This window comes from Ascaphus truei, chromosome 14, assembly GCF_040206685.1.
Source record: "Ascaphus truei isolate aAscTru1 chromosome 14, aAscTru1.hap1, whole genome shotgun sequence".
Taxonomy (NCBI): Eukaryota; Metazoa; Chordata; class Amphibia; order Anura; family Ascaphidae; genus Ascaphus; species Ascaphus truei.
In genome coordinates this window covers 31,646,683-31,668,946 of record NC_134496.1, presented here as the reverse complement: position 1 = coordinate 31,668,946, position 22,264 = coordinate 31,646,683, and the positions used below count along the sequence as shown (strand labels likewise).

Sequence of the window (22,264 nt, the reverse complement as noted above, 5' to 3'; positions counted from 1 at the left end):
TTAATCCCGTTCCAACAATCTAGAAGAAATAAAGTTGCTGTAATTCTGCAACAAGGCAGAAATAAAACCCCATATCATTTGGAGATACTTTATGAGTCCTGGAGGTCCTGGCAGGAGGGAAGGAATTCCAAGTTTGGGTTTTATAACATACGGGATGGGTCTATTTAATGGGATGGAAAAGCAATGCTTGAATGATTGCTTAAACCTAGCATGTCCTCACTCCATGAGTAAAGCAACTCATTGCCGTTTCTGTGGGCAACCAACTTCCCTTAACCTCCATGCCCTAATGATGTACTTGGCAAGCTAGAGGGCCTTATGACTTGCCAGGTATGTTTGTTAGGGGAGAATTCAAACTTTTTTTTTTTAGAATTGGCTTCCATGATTTAATCTAATCACTCTAAAAAGTAAATATTTCGCTTATATTGTTCTGCTGGAAATTAATTCATTACAAATTGCTTTTCTTTGGGATCTAAATGGGAGAGTGTTTGTTTGTCAATGAAATGTTTTCTTATTCCACCATGTCCTTCTCAGAGAGCGTATACATTAAAGGTGTGGAGGGGAGCTTTGCCTGTGCAAACTCTTGTTGAACACCGTGACATCAGACAAAAGGGAGCAGCCAGAGAAATCAAACCCCTCCAAAGTCTCAGCTCACCGTGTTTACAAACTAACTTTCAAAATGATTTAAAAATACATCTAGGTGTTGTGTGTGGATAAAAAAGGCACCAGTCACCGAGATATGACCCCTGAAACATGTCACTAGACTGATGGAGTGGCTCATTGAGTTTGAAGCAAGGGAGCCTAGTTCAAATCCTGATAGCCACTTGTGACCTGGGGCAAGTCACTTCACCTCCCTATTATAATTATTATTATTTTTATTTTATCAATGCTGTTAGTACACTTGGGTGTCCTATGAGAAATGTGACGCTTTAAACAATATCAGAGATTGGATGCTAATCATAGTGAGTAATCATTGTGACATGTTTAAGGAGTAAAACTTGGTTGATTTTATATATTTATGTTTTATATTTACGTAAAATCAGACCCTGCCAGCTGCCAAGCTGCACCAACTTACCCAAGCAGAAAACCCTATTATGTGCAGCACATTGGCCCAACCTCTGTCTGGCGTGCGGCTGGTTCTCCGCTTGTGCGTTTTATATCCTGCGGGAGGAATAATGTTTGATACATATGTATTAAAGTTAGTTTGTAAAAATTTTATTTGGAAGGGTTTGATTTTCCTCACAGGGTGCTGAGCGGGACAGAAGCAAAATGCCTTCATCTTTCTCCCTGACAATTGGGTGAGGGTACCAGTCAGGCATAATATTTCTTAGTGTCAAAAGGAAACTAAACCATGCAATTGTCCTTCCCTTTGAAATGGGTCTGCCCAGTTCGAATCAGTGTCTCCTCCTTGTAATTTGGGCAAATCGCTCTGCCTCAGGCATCAGAATTAGAGTGTAAGCTCTTTGGGATTGGGAATCATTGTGCCTGCAGAAGTTTGTGCAGCGCTCCATAAGAAAATGTTATTATTAATTGAGCTCATATCCACAAATTAAAAATCTTTTCATTTCTTTTAGGAATCTAATGGAGATTTTACCTTCACCCCGCATGGAGGTCTCACTTCAGCCCACTTCTTGCCATTTAGTTACGCATCTTGGAAAAGCTTCTGAACACTGTTAGAAAATAAGTCCTGTTTTTGTCTGACCGAACGCAACTGCATCAAGAAAAAGGTTTGGAGGTTTATATTTTGGGGGGGGTAGTGATGTGGCTAGCTGTTGCCAGAGGGACCTGCAATACTTTCTGACAGTGTAGGTTATTATAGAAATCAGACCAATCGTTTTATAACTGGGGTTTGTAACCAGCAAATCTTTTTTTTTTTTTTTTTTTTTTATATATATATATATATATATATAGTCCGTTGCTTGTTAGCTTGGATTTAAATTAATAGATTTTCCTATTCACACTCTTACGCTATTTTACAGCACTTACTGTTGTATAAAGGTGAGAAACGCGTTGGGTAAAGTGCAGAACTTGTTTGTTTCACCAAAATCGTGCGCTTTGTGTACAAATGTCAGGTAAACTCCAAAAATGACCACAGTGAACTAAACAGAGCCGATATACTAGTAGCAAACGTATGTACACTGCAGTGTTTAGCGAATCCTCTTTTATGATGGCGCCGAGGATCTCACAATGTGCAGGTCTTTGAAGGTTCAGTTGCATTTCTCCTGGGAGCATGCCGAATTACTGAGCGTAACATGTGCAAACGGTCAATCACTTATGAGGAAAATTAACTGAGAGTGGTCTGTTTCATAGGTTAAATAGAGCCAATTGACACTTCCTTTTTTTTAAATTTTTTTACACAAATCAGACAATATAAGTATTTTAAAATATTTTCTCACATCTTTGTAAAAGCCTCCAATCTTCATCCAATGTGTTTTGGTATCTCTTGGTTTCAGTCCCGTTTTCTCCCGTTTTTGCTCCGTTCTTTGTTTGCAAAGTAATTATGAAGCTGTTTATTGTGCCAAACAGATGACCAGAAGTAGCTGAGCAATTTCCACAAGATGCGAATAAGTAAAAGTTACATTAAGGGTTATTTATAGAAGGTAGCCGATTGTAATGATAAGTTGTTTGGAAAATACGTATTTATTTTTTCAAAATTCTTCTGTAGGACTGTGACCTATGTCTACCACGCATGGCTATTCTATATGACAAGGTATTAGATAGGTATTGGGCAGCCTATGTGGGCCAACTGGTTATTATCTGCCGTCAAATTCTATATTTTTAACGTGTCTCATGGAATCGCGTTGCTTGGTAAATATAGCCTTTTTGTTCCAAGGCGTTTGAAGCATTGTTTTCGTTTTCTTTCTGGCGGTTGCTAAGCACTTTTGGATTCCCATGGATTGTGACAGAAGATTGTACAGAACTATTTTTTAATGTAGAGATGTTTTCTTGACGAGCTCAGGCTCCGTGCAGCAGGATCAGCGCTGAAACTGGAAGGGATCTTATTACAGCATCATAATTAGAGTGTTTTTATGTGAGCTTAGTCTCACCATGACGGCTCATTCTAGGGGTCAGACCCTCCTAGGACCAAAGTATAATTATGGCAGGGACATGTTTAAGAAGATAGTCCCTCCTAGGACCACAGTATACTAATAGCAGTGACCTGTTTAAGGGGTCACATCTGTGTAATTCACAGATTAAAACAGAAAATGTGACACCTATAAGTATTTAAAAATTATTTTTACATGAGTTTTTTTTACATGAGCTGAGACTTGGAAGGGGTTTGATTTTCTCTGACTGCTCCCGTCTGTCTGATGTCACCGTGTGTTCAACCAGAGTTTGCACAGACAGAGCCCCCTTCCATTCTACTTAAGAAGGAAAGGAAACTCCTGGTAATGGAATCACTCCTCTCCCTCCAAAAATAAAAAAACATTGGTTACTAAAAAGTTATATTTTAAATATATTTTAAAACGATTTATTCTTCTCTGTTTTTCAACCCCTTCAGTTCCCTAATTACATACAGCATATATCATGAAAAGTAACACCCCAGAAGTCCTTATGACTTACATTAGCCATTTTCTAGGGGCTCGTCTTAATTAGTGCTCCATGGCCGGGACTACATAGAGGGGACGGGCCCTCCCCTTCCCCTTTACTTGGGTGATCAGACGTCCCGTTTTTTTATGCGCGTGTCCCGGCGGGTCTTTTTAATGTTTTGCAGAGAGGAGCAGGGACTGCAGCGTGCAATGTCTCCTCCGACTGTTGGGCTGCGATTATACAGAGGAACTGCAATGCGTGCGCACGCATTTGCGACGTCGCAGAGCGACATGTGCACAAGCACATTCTTCTGCGCGCGCGACTGCAGGGGAGACAAGGCTGACATCTGTTCTTTGATTGGATGGCTGCGTCACGTGACGCGGCCGTCCCAACAAGAAAACAAATTTGGAAAACTCTTCAACTGTCTCCCGCGTTGCTGTAGCAAGCGGCGCGGCAGTTGCGGTAGGTATAAGCACTTTGCAGGGATGCATACGCTTTGTTTTTGGGGCTGTTTTTGGTATAATCCTAGCCTTAGGTGGTGCTGCGCAGCTCCTACTCTTTCTGCTGCAGTATTCTTTCACTGAGAGGGGGAGATGAGGGGAGGGAAGGAGAGAGGGAGACATGGGTGAGGAAGGGGGAGACATGGGGGTTAGAAGAGGGGGACGGGGGAAGGAGAGCGGGAGAGACATGGGGGGGGAAGGAGAGAGGTAGGCATATGGAGGGGAGAGGGAAAGTCTGTGTGGAGGGAGGCGAGAGAGAGACCAGGTGGGTGGAAGGAGAGAGCGGGAGAGACATGTGGGGGAGGGTATAGGAGAGGGAGACATGGGGGGTAAGGGAGAGAGGGGGAGAGAGATGGGGATGGGAAGGAGGGGGGGAGAGACAAGGAGAGGGGGAGAGACATGGGGGGAAGAAGAGGGGGAGGCATACGGGGGAGAAGGAGAGTGTGTGGAGGGAGGCGACAAGGAGACGGGGGAGGCATGGGGGGGGAGGAGAGAGAGACACGGGCAGGGGAAGAGGGAGAGTCTGTGTGGATGGAGAGGGGGAGCGAGGGAGGAGGAAGGAGAATCTGTAGTGATGGAGGGACAGAGAGAGGGGGGGGACAGAGAGCATTAATAATACAGCATAAATCGGGACGCTATTAAACAAATACCGTTATAATATTTTTTATTTTAAGTGATGTAATTTGTTTTATAAATATATATATATATATATATATTTTATTGTGTCTCGGTTTTTACTATTTAAAATCTGTCACCCTACCTTTTGTTCCATTCTGGCAACCGGAACTCTGAATGGATCATGTGGTCGCCCCAAAGGTGATGGCACTGAAGGGGTTAAGTTTTTAAACCCCTGTAAGTAACCTTTTCAACATGCCGCCACAGACCGGCTTAGCGTTTGCGGGGCCCAAGGTGGCACTCGGGCAGCAGGGCCCCTCCGGTGAAAGTAGTCGGGGGTTCTTACCTGCTGGCCAGGCGATTCCTTGTAGAGCGGCCCTCCTGCAGCGTCACAGCATCATGTGACGTCGCATTGTCATGGCAACATGTCATTGTGACACTGCGTCGCTGCAGGAGGAGGGCTGATCTGGAGAAGGTAAGACATCCATCTCTGAGCACACATCTGCCAGGCCGTGGAGTCCCTAGCTCTCCGCTCTGGGCGGGCAGAAGTTGTATCCTGGCGCCCACAAGAGAAGGGAGTGCGCGGTCTCTGAAGGTGCGGCGGCCAAGGCAACTGCCTTACTCTAAGGCTGGGCCCGCGACCACTATTAGTCCACTTTTATCCTTGGTGGAACAGTCCCTTTAACCCTTTGGGTGCTTTTTGACATTGCATCCCAGAGGACCCATGACGTAGTAGCTACTGTCACAGGAGGCCAGGCAATTTACACCTGTTTACCAGGATCATGCATTGAGCAAAACGAGTTAATGAAATAAATTGTAAATTTATTCACAGGAATAGGCAAACACACAATGTTACACAAAATACAGCAAAAATACACACTTACTTGGGAATTGGGGTAACAACCTAGACTCTCCTTGCTGCAGGGAATCCTATCCCTGATCACAGTTGCAAAAACAGGACAGAAAATATTCCAGGCAGCTTTTCGCTGAAGCAGCACTTTTCTTGCTGGAGACTTACAACTGGAAAACTCTGGAGAACTAACTATGTCATTGCCGCATGGGGTTATAATACATCTGTCTTTCATTACAGATTACTGCCCCCCCCCCCCTTCCCCCTATCAGGAGTGTAAGAAAAATCTCTGCAGCTAATCAGAGACAAGCTGGTAGCACGCACAGGGTTACCTGGAAATCTGAATGAACCAAGGGGCATTGGAAATTTGGCATATCTGGCCCTTGATTCCCTCAATGCCCCCTACGGTGTCAGGTCCCAGCCAGTCTGGTGTGCCAAATGGAAATTCAACGAGCGTCCATTGATCTAAGGACGTGGGTACTTGACTCCTTCCCTCCTGTCCAAATAGTTTTGACACCTCAGACTTTCTCTCTGGCTTTTGATCCCCACTGTATGAGTAGACACACTGGCACCGTCTGAGACTCCTAGCCCATTATACTGTGCACAAGCATATGTTTTAAAACACACTGTTCCCTAAAATATACACTTTAAAAATATCGTAAGTCTTTTGGTTATGGGAAATAGAATAAGAAGCTGCACGTTATTTCTTACTAGCCATATTCCCCACACTCTATATCAGGGTGCGCAAACTCTGTACCGGGATGCGCTTGTTTTTGTAGGGGATATCACCTTCCCCCTCCTCTTCACATGATTGCAAATGCCGGCGGGGCTGTGCTCCTCCATCACTCAAAGGTTTAAGGGGCAACCCCACTTAGCTATAATTATGTTGTAAACAAATTGAAATCAGACCCTCTCATGGTTCAGCTTACTGTATTTAAGAAGTAACTCAAAAATGATTGTAAGCTATCAAAAAAGGTGTAAATCGCCCAGATTTAACCTCTTAAACCTGTCTTCTGTCAGCGGGTAATGTAGGTTACTGACACCATTTTTAAATAAATCAGACATGTAGAAGTTTTAAGCCAGGTCCCCAGTGGCCGCTGCGGCGCTCGCTACGGCGTGCACGCCCCACAGCACAGCCCTCTATGGGGCAGGCCCCAGTGACCGTTTGTGTGTGTGGGTGCGCAAAGCTGGCAGGGAATATAAGAATGTTGTCTTCCCGTGTCGCGATTACGTGGTCGGTGCGCACCATTGGAAGGGCAGATATGCCCCCCCCATCATGAACCCCCACCTGCTCCCCTGGAGCTCCCTACAGACCGCCGATCGTGGCTTTAAACTGTGCACGCGCCGCCAGGACACCAGGCACGCGTGCATCAGTGAGGACTGGGGCCGCAGCCTAACTTGCCTAAATGTTTAATGACTCCATAGTAACTATGCTTTGGAGTGTGTTTACAATCTTTACCCAATCTCTTTTGTGATAAGACTGTGTGTAAATTGTTGTATATACAGGTAAATCATTGGTCCAGACTTAGTACTCTTTTATTTGGTGATTGATGGCAGTGTAATTAGTTTAAGAGACAGGGCCAAAAGTAATAATTAGAAGAGAATAGAACCTGACTCATGTTTGCCCAATACGAAATTAAGTGAAAATATAATTTTAGGGGGGATTGAATCTTTCGAAGGAAGCAGATGTGATATGTATTGCCAACTGCATCAGAATTCCCCTTTAAACTGCAATCCCCCTTGAAAAGTTGTTCTGTCCTTAAACGCATTCGGTGGGTATTTTTGGTACTGATTATAACTGGCATGCCCAATTAAGCACAAGCACTGCTAGACTCGCAGTGTAATTAATGCAATCAATCCCAGTTACCACTTCACCCATAAATGCGGAGTGCTGTTTATACTGGCAGAGAGACCAGATTGTGTACTTGACATTCAGGTATTTCATTTTTCCACACTCACTCGACCTCTAGAAAATTACACTTACTTGGCTTGCAGCCATATACTCGCTGGTTGGGAGAGTACGGTCCGAAATGTCGAAAGGAGACAGGCATCTATCTCTGTAGAAGAGTTCCTGCGCAGACTCCAGAATCTACTTGCCTTTTTTGGTTTCCCACGTCTGCTCCCTTTAACTCTTGGGAGATCTGGCCCTTTAACCCATTAAACATGTCACTCATTAGGCCACTTTGATCCTTCATGGCAGACTCTTTAACCCATTAAACATGTCACTGTCATTTGGTCCTACGTAGAACTGACTTTTTAACCCATTTAATATGCCACTGTAATTATGTTTAAGGAGTGAAATGGTCCATCCCATGTCAGACCAAAGTGACCTAATTACGCTGGCATATTTAACGTGTTAAACAATCAGTCCTTCGTGGGACCAAATGACTGTCATGTTTATGGAGTTTAAATGGTCAATCCCACATCAGACTAACGTGACCTGCCACTGTCATTGGGTCACTTTGCTTTTACATGGAACTGACCCTTTAGACTAGTGATTCCCAATAGAGTGTTCTGGAATCCCTAGCGGGTTTGTAAGGTGTCTCAAAGGGGCTCACCAAAAATATCTGTCATAGTAGATCCAAGGCAGTATAGTGGGTTCCTGAGCCCGTGTGGATACTGTGCACTTATAAGGCCTTAAACTTCACCTTAGCGAAGGTGGTATAGCTGTTAATTACAGCAGTATCTTCCAAAGACGCTCCCCACAATGCTTTGCATTCACAGTGGCCAGGCATTGTGGGATACCTCCCATGCTGCCTCCACACACAGAGGTGCAGTTTGGGGCCTTGGGCTGTGTTGGCAGCGCTTGACTATTTCTCTTCTGAGAGTGTGAATCCGCCTGCTCACGCAGCTCGTGCACGGGCAAGCTTGGCGCTTTGGGAGACAACATTTTTTAAATTGACGTGTGCTCAGCTGAGGTAAGTGCACATAGAATACAGCCACACACACACAGCCAGACACTCACACTCACGCACACTCACCCACACTCACTCGCACTCACTCGCACTCGCACTCACTCACACTCACTCGCACAAACACACACATTACACACACAAATAGCCCCGATCCATACCCTCCGCTCGCAAAATTAGGCAGGACACCCTGTGCTCATGCTTTGAGAGTTGGTGACGTCACCGCTGTCAAGCATGAGCGTGGTCAGCGCCAGCGGGGACCCAGCCTTAAGCGTGTGTTCCGCCACAAGCTCAGGACAATATACTGCTTGGGATCAGTTAAACACCATTGATATCACTGCCCTAATGTCAGGGATATGTTTAATGGGTTTAAGGGTCAGTCCCATATAGGACTAAAGTGATCCAATCACAGTGATACGCTTAATAGCCTAAAGCAGTGGTTCCCAACCTTTTTTATATTGTGCATCACCTGCTAGAAAATATTTGTTCTGCAAATCTCTAATTAATAAATCTTATTGCCTACACATTAGATTATTACTAACAAAACCTGTTGTTCGTTTTTGGTTGGTATATGAAGCCCGGGAATCTTTGTGTTCTGCATAGATACGGGTTAAACAGAGAAACTGAAGGCAATTACCCTCATTACCAAAATGACTCGGTTCTGACACAAAGAATGTAGCAAATCTCTTTCCCACATGGAAGTAAAACACAAGTGTCCGCCCCAGGGCCAGAGTTTCATACAAACAGAACAGAGAGAGCACAGAGTGTGGGCGAGTGGGGGACAAAAGATCCAGTAAGCAGCCAAAATGGATTTGTCACAGACATGAACATAGCAGTAAATACAGTAATACTGTATGTTTTCACCATCATTTTGGTTATCTTATCGGTACTGAAGGGGTAAAGGCAGACTACACCCCAATCAAGAAAAACTAACATCTGAAAGTTTTCTTGTCGGGTACTAAAGTCACTTTGTGTGTTTAATATGTCAAAAAAGGTCTACATATTGATAAATTAAACTAAATGTTCAGCATCTCACCTGTCCAACTATCACCTTCTGTAACAATAATGACTCTGCCTGTGACAGGGACAGTTTGGGGACCGTAAGAGGGGGATGAAAGGTGTGATTTTAATATAAATGTCTCATTTCATACTGTACTGAGTTTCTTTAGCAGTGATATGTTCCCAGGGTTAGAAGTATCTCTGCTGCTCGATCATTTAGTAATGTATCTTCTTGTCATCTGAAGAGAGCTGCATGTTCTGTGACATCACACTGATGTCTGACACCTGGAACCTCCTGTATCATAAGATTCATTGCCAAAGTAGATTGCAGTGACAAGGTTAAGGTGCATGCTGGGTATGTTGTATGATCTTATGGGGATGAGATGTGTATATGAACAAGACATGGGAATTTAGCAGTGACATACTGGTAGCGGCTCACAGCAGGACCCTATCACACGATGCCAGCTGTGCTCACATCTCAAGTTACATCTCAAATATAGAACACAACAGCCAGTTAGTTATGTGTCATGTGTTTAGCATGTGGGCAATACTGTTTTAACACTCTAGTAGTGATCTGATACTTCCTATGTAGTGTATTGATCAAGTAGAAGCAGAGGTGGAAAAGGCGGATTGAGGCAAAGGAATGTTATTTTTTTGCACCCACTTGCCTCAAGTATAATGTATTTTTTAAATTAAGTTTCTTCTAACACAGATTCTTTCTCCTCATATTACTCTATATAATTCATCCCTTTAACTCCTCCTATTGTCCCATATAACCCCGCCCTATAACGCCTCCTATTTGCACCAAGAGCGCAGTAGGGGAGCAAGGTGTGAGGGAGGGTCGGACCGCTTCGTCACTATGCCCACCCTGGCCCTTTTGGCGGGGGGAGGGGGAGTTTGTGTGTGTGTCAGTTAGTGTCACAGATACACACCATCACTCACACACTGACACACAGCTGTTGGGGGAGAGTATGAGGAGGGAAATGTCTTAACAGCCAGCCTTCTTTGTCAAACTATCTCCTAAAATTTTGGGAAAGTTTTTATTTTTTAAGGGTTTCTAGACCACAAGATTACATATTAATGCAAAATGTGTGTGTGTATATAATACACATACATACACATTGTAACACGTGGAGCAATGACGTCACTTTTGTCGCATAACACTATTAGTCACAGAACCCAACCACGCTGCCACCAGTCACTCTGATTGTTCAATACGAACTCAAATTAATCCAGTTATCTCCAAACAGCGTAGCAATTCACTGGAAGACCCCCTCGGCCACAGTACAGGGAAATAAAGACGCGGGAGGTGCTTTGTGCTGCTTTAATCTGACTTCACTTACCCTTACTTTATCTGTTTTCTATTTATCTTGTGTATTTGGCTGCTCCCCTACGACCTGTTACACAAGTCGCTGTTATGTGTTTATGTTAGCTGTAAATATGCACTCACTTCTTGGAACTAAAAAACCCAAATGTACAGGCACTGAAGTGCATTTGGAAGTAGTAACATTTAACGAATTAATCAGCAACAAGGGGCATTCCCACATAGCAGACAAATCAGTGTATATCGATTCCTAGTAAGTCCCCCTCAAAGTAACATTTTCACATATTTGCTTTTGTTTAAAAACAAGTCCGTTTAAATTTTCTTCTTATCTGTTTCATTCTCATTTTGTTTGGAAATTGTTATTCTTCCCCTATATCTAATTCTGCCGCCATCGTTAACTGGACGCAACAACAAAGGGGAAAGACTCTTGGTGAACAGTCTGAATGCAGGTGATTTGGGTTACAAGTGTAAAAAACCCACTGTTGAATCATTTGGGTACTATGGTGAATTAAACAAAGAAAAGAAAAGGAATAATTAAAACATATACTTTTCTGGTTTAAAAATGGTGATTAATCTATTGAATATTCCACTGCCATTAGTTATTTTTGGTCAACGGTGGGACTGACCCTTTAATTCATTTGCACAATCTACGTATCTCTTTCAAGGATCAATCCCACTTAACCTAAAGAAATATGCTGAAAGCAAATATTTTAGGTACTTTGGTTTCTTAGGAAATGTACTTTTACTGCCAAGCAAAGAATTCTATGGAGACATAAAAATGAAAAAATATATAGTTTAAAGCAGTAATCCCAGCTGTTTTAATTTATTTTTATTTTTTTTTAAATGGTATTGGGACCAGGGCTACTCGGGAGCTAAACTGTGATATATTGTTGTTTTTAGCTCTGGGGACCCATGGTACCAGAAATATTTATAGTTTTGGGTGCCAATATTCTCCTTTCTCCCGGGAAATCAAAATGTCCACCAAACGGTAGACCAGTGGGAGGCCTCAACGAATGACATTGATGCTTTTTTCGGACAACCGCAGCCGCCAGGTAGCCTGGCATTTGTCTGGCACATCAAACTGTAAGTATCCCGAAACCCAGGGGTCCCTGTAGCTGAATATAATGCGATTCAGTTCCGGATACCCGCAGGTTCGAATACTGTTTTAACAACAAAACAAAAAAATCTATTTTCCATTTTAGGAGGGATTTTTGCTTTAAATATACTTTTTTTTTTTTTTAAATGTGTCCATCACACAGTACTTTGAATTTACTAAACCCTCTGTTGTCAGAGGGGCCTGCAAGGCCTTGCATTAGCACACTTTGCTTTTAGGAGGGATGACCCTTTGTTACTAATAGCATGTTTTCCTGTATAAGGCTGCGTCCATAGAAGGACCAGCAGCGCTGAGCCGCACGGACGCTCCGCGCTGAGCCCCAGCATCCTCAATGAGGATGTCTTTAGAGGGGGCTCACGCGAATGTCCGCAAGCGCGCTCAGGAGTTGGATTTTTCAGCCGATAGCCAAAGCTGTTTTTAGCGCGCTGTCGGCTGAAAACATCCAATCAGCGCGAAGCAGCATCAACGTCACGGCGCCGTGACATTCACGTGTCACGGGCAATTGGCCCAGCGACGTCACTGCCCCGCCTCCCGATCGCGGACGCTGGCTCGCCTGCATGTGCATGAAATCGCTCATGCTTGATCAGGTGAGCATCAGTGTCCGGGCGGCTCAGCGCTGCTCCACGTTCTATGGACGCAGCAAAAACACACTCGGCTCGCTATCTAGAATTTTGCCAGCACCAGTCCCAGTCCTGAAGAGCAATCACATTTTAGTCACTGATTTTCAAGGACTGGCACAGGGAAAGCTGACGCTGGGATTGAACTTTAAGGCATTGACATTACCGCTGAGCTACATCCTTTCTCTAGAGATAAATGACCTAAGTCAGCATTATTTATGTTGCATCCAAACAAACGACAACGGCTGTAAGGAAAGTATTTAGCCAGACTTCCGTGGATATAACAAATACAAACCGGCGCCTCAAAGTCCAATAAATGCAAATATAAGGTAGTATGAAACCTTATTACAGAAGTCCAATCTGGAACATCCGAATTCACTTGAATAATTCACTAAAGTTTCCTCAGGACATGTGGGATTAAACACAAGGGACAAGCATAGTGTGTACTGCTGCATAAACAACATAACAAACAATTACAACAGGACAAGACTAACACACTAACAAACAATGAACAATCAAAACACTGCTTAAATAATCAGTTAAGCTAATTTATTAAAATATAAAAGAGACCATGTCTGTAAAAATACATGAGTTGCGTCGCGCTGCTGATCCGGTTTACAAAAATCAGAATCCTACTCACTACAAATAGGAGTTATAAAGGCACACCCAAACCATGGCCGATAACTCCTAGTGGCTCCTCCGCTGCAGGGGAACGTCTGTGTAGGCGATCCGATGCCGTCTGTGTGCTCCGTGTACCGAGCTCAAGTGCAGGAGCAGACGTCGGAGGAGAATTTCAGTGCGAGCTGCTGGGCTGTTTCCACAGTACCTGAAAGGCTGTGTGCGCGTCTCACGATCAGCTGTAACCTCTGACCCTACGTGTTTCGTGATTGCGTCACTTCCTCGGGGATACCCCTGAGGAAGTGAGGCAATCATGAAACGCGTAGGGTTACAGTCATGCCATATACTCTTGAGAAAGGCCATGTATGGACGTAATGTCACGTTGGATCTATTGGCAATAAATTTGCAGTATAAAAATCCGTAGTGCCTTGCTTCTTCCATCCTTTTCAATTACTTTTGGATTACCATATAGGTGTGTATACGGTATATTATTGTGTGTAGATTGTATCTCCTCACCCACTCTATATGTACCTGCTCCACATTGACAAGCCTTAGGCCTTGTTTATGCGGTGTCAGTGCACGCGCTACCCCGTGATGACACTCGCACGTTGTGCGAAACCTGCACTGGAGGCGTGGCCGTGATATCACGTGAGCAGTTCACCCTCATTGGCTGAACCACTCACTTAGCATAGCCGTCGCGCGGCAAGAACAATTGTCAGTCTGTTCAAAATGTGTGCGCTTGGACGCGTCGTTCGCTATTATATTGGCGGCGCACATGTACGTGACGCCGTACGCCGCCAAAACAAATTAAGGTTGTCCATCGACCTCCGCGTCTCGTGCATGCGCGCCGCCAATATAATCGCGGCCTTAAACTTTTTATTAAAGCAGCAAAACATGGGAAATCTTGTATGTTTAAAAAAAATCAGTTCTGTAGTATTATATAATACTTACGGTAGTTTTTAATTTATTTTATTCAACTCTTACTGCCTTTTTTTTTTAAACATGAAATTTTTATTAAATTTTGCAAAATTATACAGAAATACAACTTGAATGGTGAAGAATAGTGCGCAACTACTAAACAATCCACAACGTGAAGTGATAATACAGTGGAAAATAAATAAATAATACGTGACCTTATGGACACTAAGTAAAATGGAGCATCTGCAGCTGTGATACCAGGGATGGCTCAGAACACCCCCTAGAAGTTTAGACAAATACACAAAAGACACAGCGCACAACGCTCATAGTGCGTTAAAAATTATATTAAAACATCCATTCAGTAAGGTAAGTATTGTGCGTACATTAAAGAAAATTTAAACTAGCATGTCAGGGGTTATGTTACCCGTGCACCACACAGAACGCCAGATCAGATGTTGTCAATGGTAATGGAAGCAGTTCCTTGATCTCCCGGTTCCAAGTGGGGGTGTACAGAGTCCTAGGAGTCCCCACTCACATGGGTAGAGTCCAGCACGTTCGTGGTGCTCACGTGAGAATCGCCGCATCAAACGGATCTCCACGATGGCTGGCAATCCTCTCGCAGTCCTCCGTTCCGGCACTTCCGGGTTGATGACGTCACTGGAAGGCGACACTACAACTCGCGTCGCAAGCTTCCTCCGGTAGCCGAATAACCCACAATGTTAGGGCAAGATATATAATAGTAGAACAATAGCACTTTATCCAACACGTTTAGAAACCATAAGGTTTCTTCATCGGAATATTAAATGATCAGAACACAGGCATTGAAGTACCCCACGCCTGCACCCAAGTGGCCTGTCAATTAGGAGCTCCAGCCAATAGCATGGAGGCGAGGAGGAGTCAATGACCCGGATCATAACAGCATATAGTTGCCATTGGCAACGTTACAACAATACAAACTTTATTAACACAAACAACAATACAATGTTGGTAATCGGACTCTTGAACGACACCTCTTCCTACATGAGCACTGCGACTCTTGAACGACACCTCTTCCTACATGAGACTTAAGAAGGACCCTAGTGGTGAAATTCTGATTATACTTAAAGGCCTTTTGGATGAAGCCCTTACTACCTGTGTAATTACAAAGAATGAGTTTGATTTTCCTTACTCAAGCTGCCCAAAAATCCCAATATTCTACCATCTTCCCAAAATACATAAAACGCCAATAAACCCACCTGGTCGACCGATTATTTCGGGAATCCAAAGTTTAACTGCAAATCTTTCCCAATATGCTGACCATTTTCTCCAGCCCTATGTGGTTAAACTCCCCTCCCATCTAAGGGATTCCACTTCAGTATTAAATTTGTTACAGGGTCTTGAGTGGAAAGATTCGTATAGATGGCTCACATGTGATGTGCAGGCCCTCTATACGAATATACCACATATGGAAGGCTTAGCGGCCGTTGACTTTTTTCTATCAGGTGATTCGGATCTACATCCTTTAAATAGAAAGTTTATCTTGGATTCAATAAACTTTATATTGAAACACAACTATTTTATGTTTCTTGATGAATTCTTCCTGCAGGTTTGCTGAACTGCTATGGGCACAAGATTTGCCCCCAGTTTCGCAAACCTGTACATGGGAGGATGGGAATTTACATAGTTACATAGTTACATAGTAGATGAGGTTGAAAAAAGACGTAAGTCCATCAAGTTCAACCTATGCTAAATTTAGACAACAGATACTTTATCCTATATCTATACTTACTTATTGATCCAGAGGAAGGCAAACAAAAAACCCCATTAAGGGGAAAAATTAATTCCTTCCTGACTCCAAGAATTGGCAGTCGGATTAATCCCTGGATCAACATCCTTCCCATGTATACTTATTTGGTATATCCCTGTATACCTTTCCCATCTAAAAAGATGTCCAACCTTTTTTTGAACAAATCTATTGTATCTGCCATCACAGTCTCCATGGGTAATGAATTCCACATTTTAACTGCCCTTACTGTAAAGAACCCTTTCCTTTGTTGCTGGTGAAATTTCTTTTCCTCCAACCTTAAGGGATGGCCCCGAGTCCTTTGTACTGCCCGTGGGATGAATTGTTCTTTTGAAAGCTCCTTGTATTGTCCCTGAATATATTTGTATATAGTTATCATATCCCCTCTTAGACGCCTCTTTTCTAATGTAAATAAATCTAATTTAGCTAGCCTCTCCTCATAAATTAGAATGTCCATCCCCTTTATTAATTTGGTGGCTCTTCTCTGCACTCTCTCTAGTTCCATAATGTCTTTTCTTAGGATTGGTGCCCAAAATTGTACTCCATATTCTAGGTGTGGTCTTACTAATGCTTTGTAAAGGGGCATAATTATGTTTACTTCCCTTCCATCCATTGCCCGTTTGATGCAAGATAAGATCTTGTTTGCCTTTGCAGCTACTGCATGACATTGGGCACTATTGCTAAGCCTGCTGTCTACAAGCACTCCTAAATCCTTCTCCATCAAGGATTCCCCCAATATATCTCCATTTAATTTGTAAGTCACCTTTTTATTCTTGCATCCCAAATGCATAACCTTACATTTATCTGTATTAAACCTCATTTGCCATTTACCTGCCCACGTTTCCAGTCTCTCCAAGTCCTTCTGAAGAGAAATTACATCCTGCTCTGATTCTATTACCTTACACAATTTAGTATCATCAGCAAAGATGGAGACTTTGCTCTCGATCCCAACCTCAAGGTCATTAATAAACAAGTTAAAAAGCAGGGGTCCCAGTACCGATCCTTGAGGTACTCCACTCACGACTTTAGCCCAACCTGGAAAAGTTCCATTTATGACAACCTTCTGTTGTCTGTCCTTTAACCAGTTTTCAATCCAGGTGCATATATTATTACTGAGTCCATTTTTCTTTATTTTGTACAACAACCTCTTGTGTGAAACCGTATCAAAAGCCTTTGCAAAATCTAAGTAGACCACATCAACTGCATTACCCTGGTCTAAATTCCTACTTACCTCCTCAAAGAAACAAATAAGGTTAGTTTGGCAAGATCTATCCTTCATAAATCCATGCTGACTATTACTAATAATTTTGTTTTCCATTAGGTATTCCTGAATATTATCCTGTATTTAACCTTCAAGTAGTTTCCCTACTATTGAAGTCAGGCTTACAGGTCTGTAATTCCGCGGGTGTGATCTAGCTCCTTTTTTAAATATAGGCACCACATCTGCTTTACGCCAAACTTGTGGTACTGAGCCTGTGGAAATGGAGTCCTTGAATATTAAATATAATGGTTTTGCTATTACTGAGCTTAACTCCTTGAGAACTCTTGGATGTATGCCATCAGGGCCAGGTGCCTTATTTACTTTAATTTTTTCAAGTCGCTTATGAACTTCTTCCTCATTAATATGGAGGTTGTGGCTTCCTCCTGTGGCACTACTATTGAACTTTATTCTTCCCTGGTATACATTTTCAACAATAATCCCTTTAGTAAAAATATTATTTTATGGCGTCATTTTATAGTCGACATCCTATGTATATGGGATGGTGACCAATGCTCTAGTCTATAGGTAATTTTGTACAATATATTAATAGTAACGAAATAAATTTATCTTTTACACACCTGGACAATGAAAGGGAAATAAGCTTCCTGGATCTAAGTTTGACGGTTACAAACGAAGGGAAGCTAACAACTAAAACACATTTTAAGGATATGGATTCAAATAACTTGTTACTGGCCACGAGTAACCACAAGAGAACATGGATTCAAAATATCCCTAGTGGCCAGTTTTATAGGTTAAGAAAGAATTGCAGCTTGGATAAGGATTTCGAAACACAGGCAAACAACTTGACCTCCAGATTTCAGGAGAGAGGATATTCTCTGAATAAACTAAATAGTGATCTAGACATAGTGAGAAAACTTGACAGGAGCCAAATGTTAATTCCAAAGGTAAAACAACAAAAGAATCAGCAGGATAATGAAGGTAAATGCAATGTTGCATTCATCACCAATTTCAATTCTATGACGATGCAAATAGAAACAATTGTTAAGAAACACTGGGCTATTCTTTCTAGTGACCCAATATTAGGGGCTCACATTTCAAAGTTCCCAAAATTTATATACAGGAAAGCGAAAAACCTCAAAAACACTCTATCCCCAAGTGATATAAAAATTAAAGAGAATCTAGCTGGGGAGAAAAGATGGTTGAACGCTAAACCTGTTGGAAACTTTAAATGTGGAAAATGCTCAGTATGTAAACATCTGCACCCAAATAAAAAATCATTTACCTGTAATTCTACAGGAGAAGTATATGAGATCTCTGACTTCATCTATTGTAATTCAGACCATATTGTCTATTTAATAGAATGTCCCTGTGGCCTACATTATGTGGGGCGCACTAAGCGCCCTCTCAAGGTGCGCATCCACGAACATTTACGTAATATCAAAATTGGCTTTATGAAACATAGTTTATCAAAACATTATGTTCAGCACCATAATGGGGATCCCTCCTCTTTGCTTTTTAAGGGTATTAAACATGTTCCAAGAAACAGAAGGGGAGGTGATAGGGTTAAGGAGTTATCTGTACAAGAAACCTTCTGGATACATAAATTGAGAACTTTGTATCCGGGGGGTTTAAATGAGGACATTGATATTTGGTCCCTTTATTGATTGTCCTCATCATTATGATCTGTGGCTCTATTCTGTAAAAATATATTTACGAAATATTTTTGCTATTTTATTTTTGCTAATTTTAATAATGTTCTTTCTAGTAAATATATCCCATTTTTATACATATATTATATATGCTTCATGCTTTTTCTTTAAGATTTGTTATCCTCGACTTTTTTCAGGTTTAGTTGATTCTGTAGGTGTTATATATTACTTAATATTTCAATTTACTTTTGTGTGAATATATATTAACACCTCTTTCTTTATTTTAGAGCCGTTTTTTTTTTCCGATTACCAACATTGTATTGTTGTTTGTGTTAATAAAGTTTGTATTGTTGTAACGTTGCCAATGGCAACTATATGCTGTTATGATCCGGGTCATTGACTCCTCCTCGCTTCCATGCTATTGGCTGGAGCGCCTAATTGAAGGGCCAATTGGGTGCAGGCGTGGGGTACTTCAATGCCTGTGTTCTGATTATTCAATATTCCCTGATGAAGAAACCTTACGGTTTCGAAACGCGTTGGATAAAGTGCTATTGTTCTACTATTATATATCTTGACCTAACATTGTGGGCTTATTCGGCTACCGGAGGAAGCTTGCGACGCGAGTTGTAGTGTCGCCTTCCAGTGACGTCATCAACCCGGAAGTGCCGGAACGGAGGACTGCGAGAGGATTTCCAGCCATCGTGGAGATCCGTTTGATGCGGCGATTCTCACGTGAGCACCACGAACGTGCTGGACTCTCTACCCATGTGAGTGGGGACTCTTAGGACTCTGTACACCCCCACTTGGAACTGGGAGATCAAGGAACTGCTTCCATTACCATTGACGACATCTGATCTGGCGTTCTGTGTGGTGCACGGGTAACATAACCCCGGACATGCTTGTTTAAATTTTCTTTAATGTACGCACAATACTTACCTTACTGAATGGTTGTTTTAATATAATTTTTAATGCACTATGAGCGTTGTGCGCTGTGTCTTTTGTGTATTTATACAACTTGAATATAGGGAGGGTTATCGGGGGCGACAGGGGGGGGAAGGGTACAAAAATAAAAGGGGTAGGAGGGGGGTAGGGAGGGGAACAGCCTCTTAGTGCAGAAACAGTTACATAGTACATTTCCATATAACAACACTTACTACATTGCATATAGAGATAAAAAATACTTACTGCCATTTTTAATGAATTTTAAAGAATCCTTTGATTTCTATAGCAGGTTTTAGCTCCCCTGCCAATCAGTGCAAGATTTTTACTACACTTTCCTTTTTGGGATAATTTGTTGCAAATGTTCTCCGCAGTTTGAGCTGCAATCTGTAACAATAGATAATGTTATCTTAGTAATATAAGGATACATTGTAGCTGCTGAATGACAGACTGAAGCAGCCATTATGTTAGTCACACAATTAAAAAACAAAATGTTTTACACCTCGCTTATTGGGAGAACACCTGGACGGTACATTCTGTTGCCGTGACTACAGGAAAGTTTTAAGCAGGTCTGTGTGCCCTATTTTTCAGCAGTAACTGCCCTTCGTATCTATACCCATATATACACATACACACGTGTATGTATATACAGGGTTGATGCAAGGGTATTTTGCATCCTAGGCGAACCTACAAGCCATGCACGAAAATACTTTTGTGTTTTTCTTTTCATAAGTGAGGGTAATTTCGTTAAATTCTTTGGCTAAAGCATTTTAAGCATGCAAACTCCGCCACGGTATCCCCTCTTTTGCAAGTCCTAACACTATTGTACCCGCAAAAACCTCTCCTAACCCCTCGGCTGGAGGGAGAGCTGTCTTAATAGACTGGTCATTCACAGGTGCTTAACATGAACTGCAAATTAAAAGGTGGGATGAGGAGCTGGAAACCAGGGAGGAGGGGTCAGAAACATCCAAATTGTTTACCAATAGAAATGTATAAACACACGTAGGCCCTGTAAGGTCAGAACCCAAACCTACCACACCATATATATTTGTGACAAAAAGGAGTGCTACTGAGATTGTGACATGAAGTAATACAAAAAAAGACAATTTTAAATCCCTGCGTCATGCTGAGCAATAGATGATACTGCTTCCTATTGGCCTTTTCGACGTGGGAGATTTAATCTTTTGCTTGCCCAAAGACGTAGTCACTGTCATCGGGTCTGGCACTCCAAGGGGGCCTATGGCGTAGTTGCTATGTCATGCCCAAAGAGTCCTTTTTTTCCCCCCCCTCTTTGACCATGTCCGGGGTTCCCAATGGAGCGCAGGCCGTGATCTGCAGTGAAGGAAAATGGAAGAGGAGGACTCATCGTCCGTTTCCGGGTTAAGGGCCACCGCGGTCACATGGCCGTGCTATGCCTAGCACCCAAGGGGTTAACCTGCCATTTTGCTTCCAATGGAGGTTAAAGAAACAAATCAGGAACAGGGAGAAGCTGAGAATATGACTCCCCATAATTAGTATTTGCCTCATTGTTATGTTTATATCCTAATGTATGTCGTGGAATCCAAAAGCCTCGGTAATGGGATACTAGACCCTCTGCTTTCATCCATGAGTTGTTCCAGCTGGTTTCTTTCCTCTCCTCTTTCCCTCTTGTTCCTTCTGTCTTTTTGAGGATGGCCTCTGGGATCAGAAATGGGAAAGGGCAGGTCCCATGACCGATCAGTTTACTCCTGTCAGGCAGGGGAGGCACCTGCTAGTGGAAATAGCCGATTAGGGGTTATTAGTTAGGGCTATCTTATTACCGGCATTGGCAGACATTGACTTCAGTGTCACTTTTCTGTTCAGACTAGAAGTCAAAACAAACCTTTTAGAAGGAAGTATCCCTTGCCCTTTCTTTGTAAGTTTGGGAGTAGAAACCCCAAACTGTGCCCTGCATCAGATCATGGTGACCTTTGATTGAACATGCGATCCTTCAGAGATGTATGACAGCAAAGTTCTCTCCTACAAGACTCTACTTTCCTCTACCTCTATCTTCTATCATAGCTCTGATCTTTCCCTATTTTATTGTTTGCCTAAGGGGAAGCTGCTTAACCACTGCACAAATGAACTCACACACTGATACACATACAGTGGCGTTGGTGCTAAGCATCGCAAACAGCTTTTTTGGTGCAAAATGGACATTACGGAAATCGCATTTTAAATAGCGCTTGTCTGCGCCTCCGTACTAACCTGAAATTTAGTTTTCATTTTTTGTACGCATAGAAATGGCCAGCACTGGACGTACTGATGTTAATGGGATGTACTAAAAAAAAGTAGAATGTGCGTCATAATTGTCAGCCAAGATGTAACTGTCATAAACCCTACAACGTTTGTTTAAAGGGGTAGCACTGAAATAAGGTGTTGTGTGTCAGACAAAAATGTATTTGAAGTATTAAATATGTTAACAATATATTATTTTCACAATGTCTATTATAAAAATTAGATTGATACTTTATATTTACGAACACTGGATATAAATTTAAAATCAATACACATTCTGTTTCAATTTAAATTGTATTCGTTATTCAACATGACTCAATGCTTCAAACTTAATTTCAAACAATGAACTATGCATTTTTATAAAGGTTTGTACTACTTTTTAGCATTAAAATTTGGACAAAAATAAATAAATATGATCTT

General features: G+C 42.2%; 1 protein-coding gene across 3 annotated transcripts in view; it reads left to right on the top strand.

Annotated features, from left to right (window-relative positions):
• PPP2R3A (protein phosphatase 2 regulatory subunit B''alpha) overlaps nt 1–22,264 on the top strand; it is a 170,504-nt gene that overhangs the window by 40,863 nt on the left and 107,377 nt on the right. For all 3 annotated transcript variants that reach the window (XM_075570332.1, XM_075570330.1, XM_075570331.1), the window contains exon 2: nt 1,572–1,724. The gene's annotated coding sequence lies outside the window, so the exon portion shown is untranslated. The remainder of the gene's footprint in view (nt 1–1,571; nt 1,725–22,264) is intronic.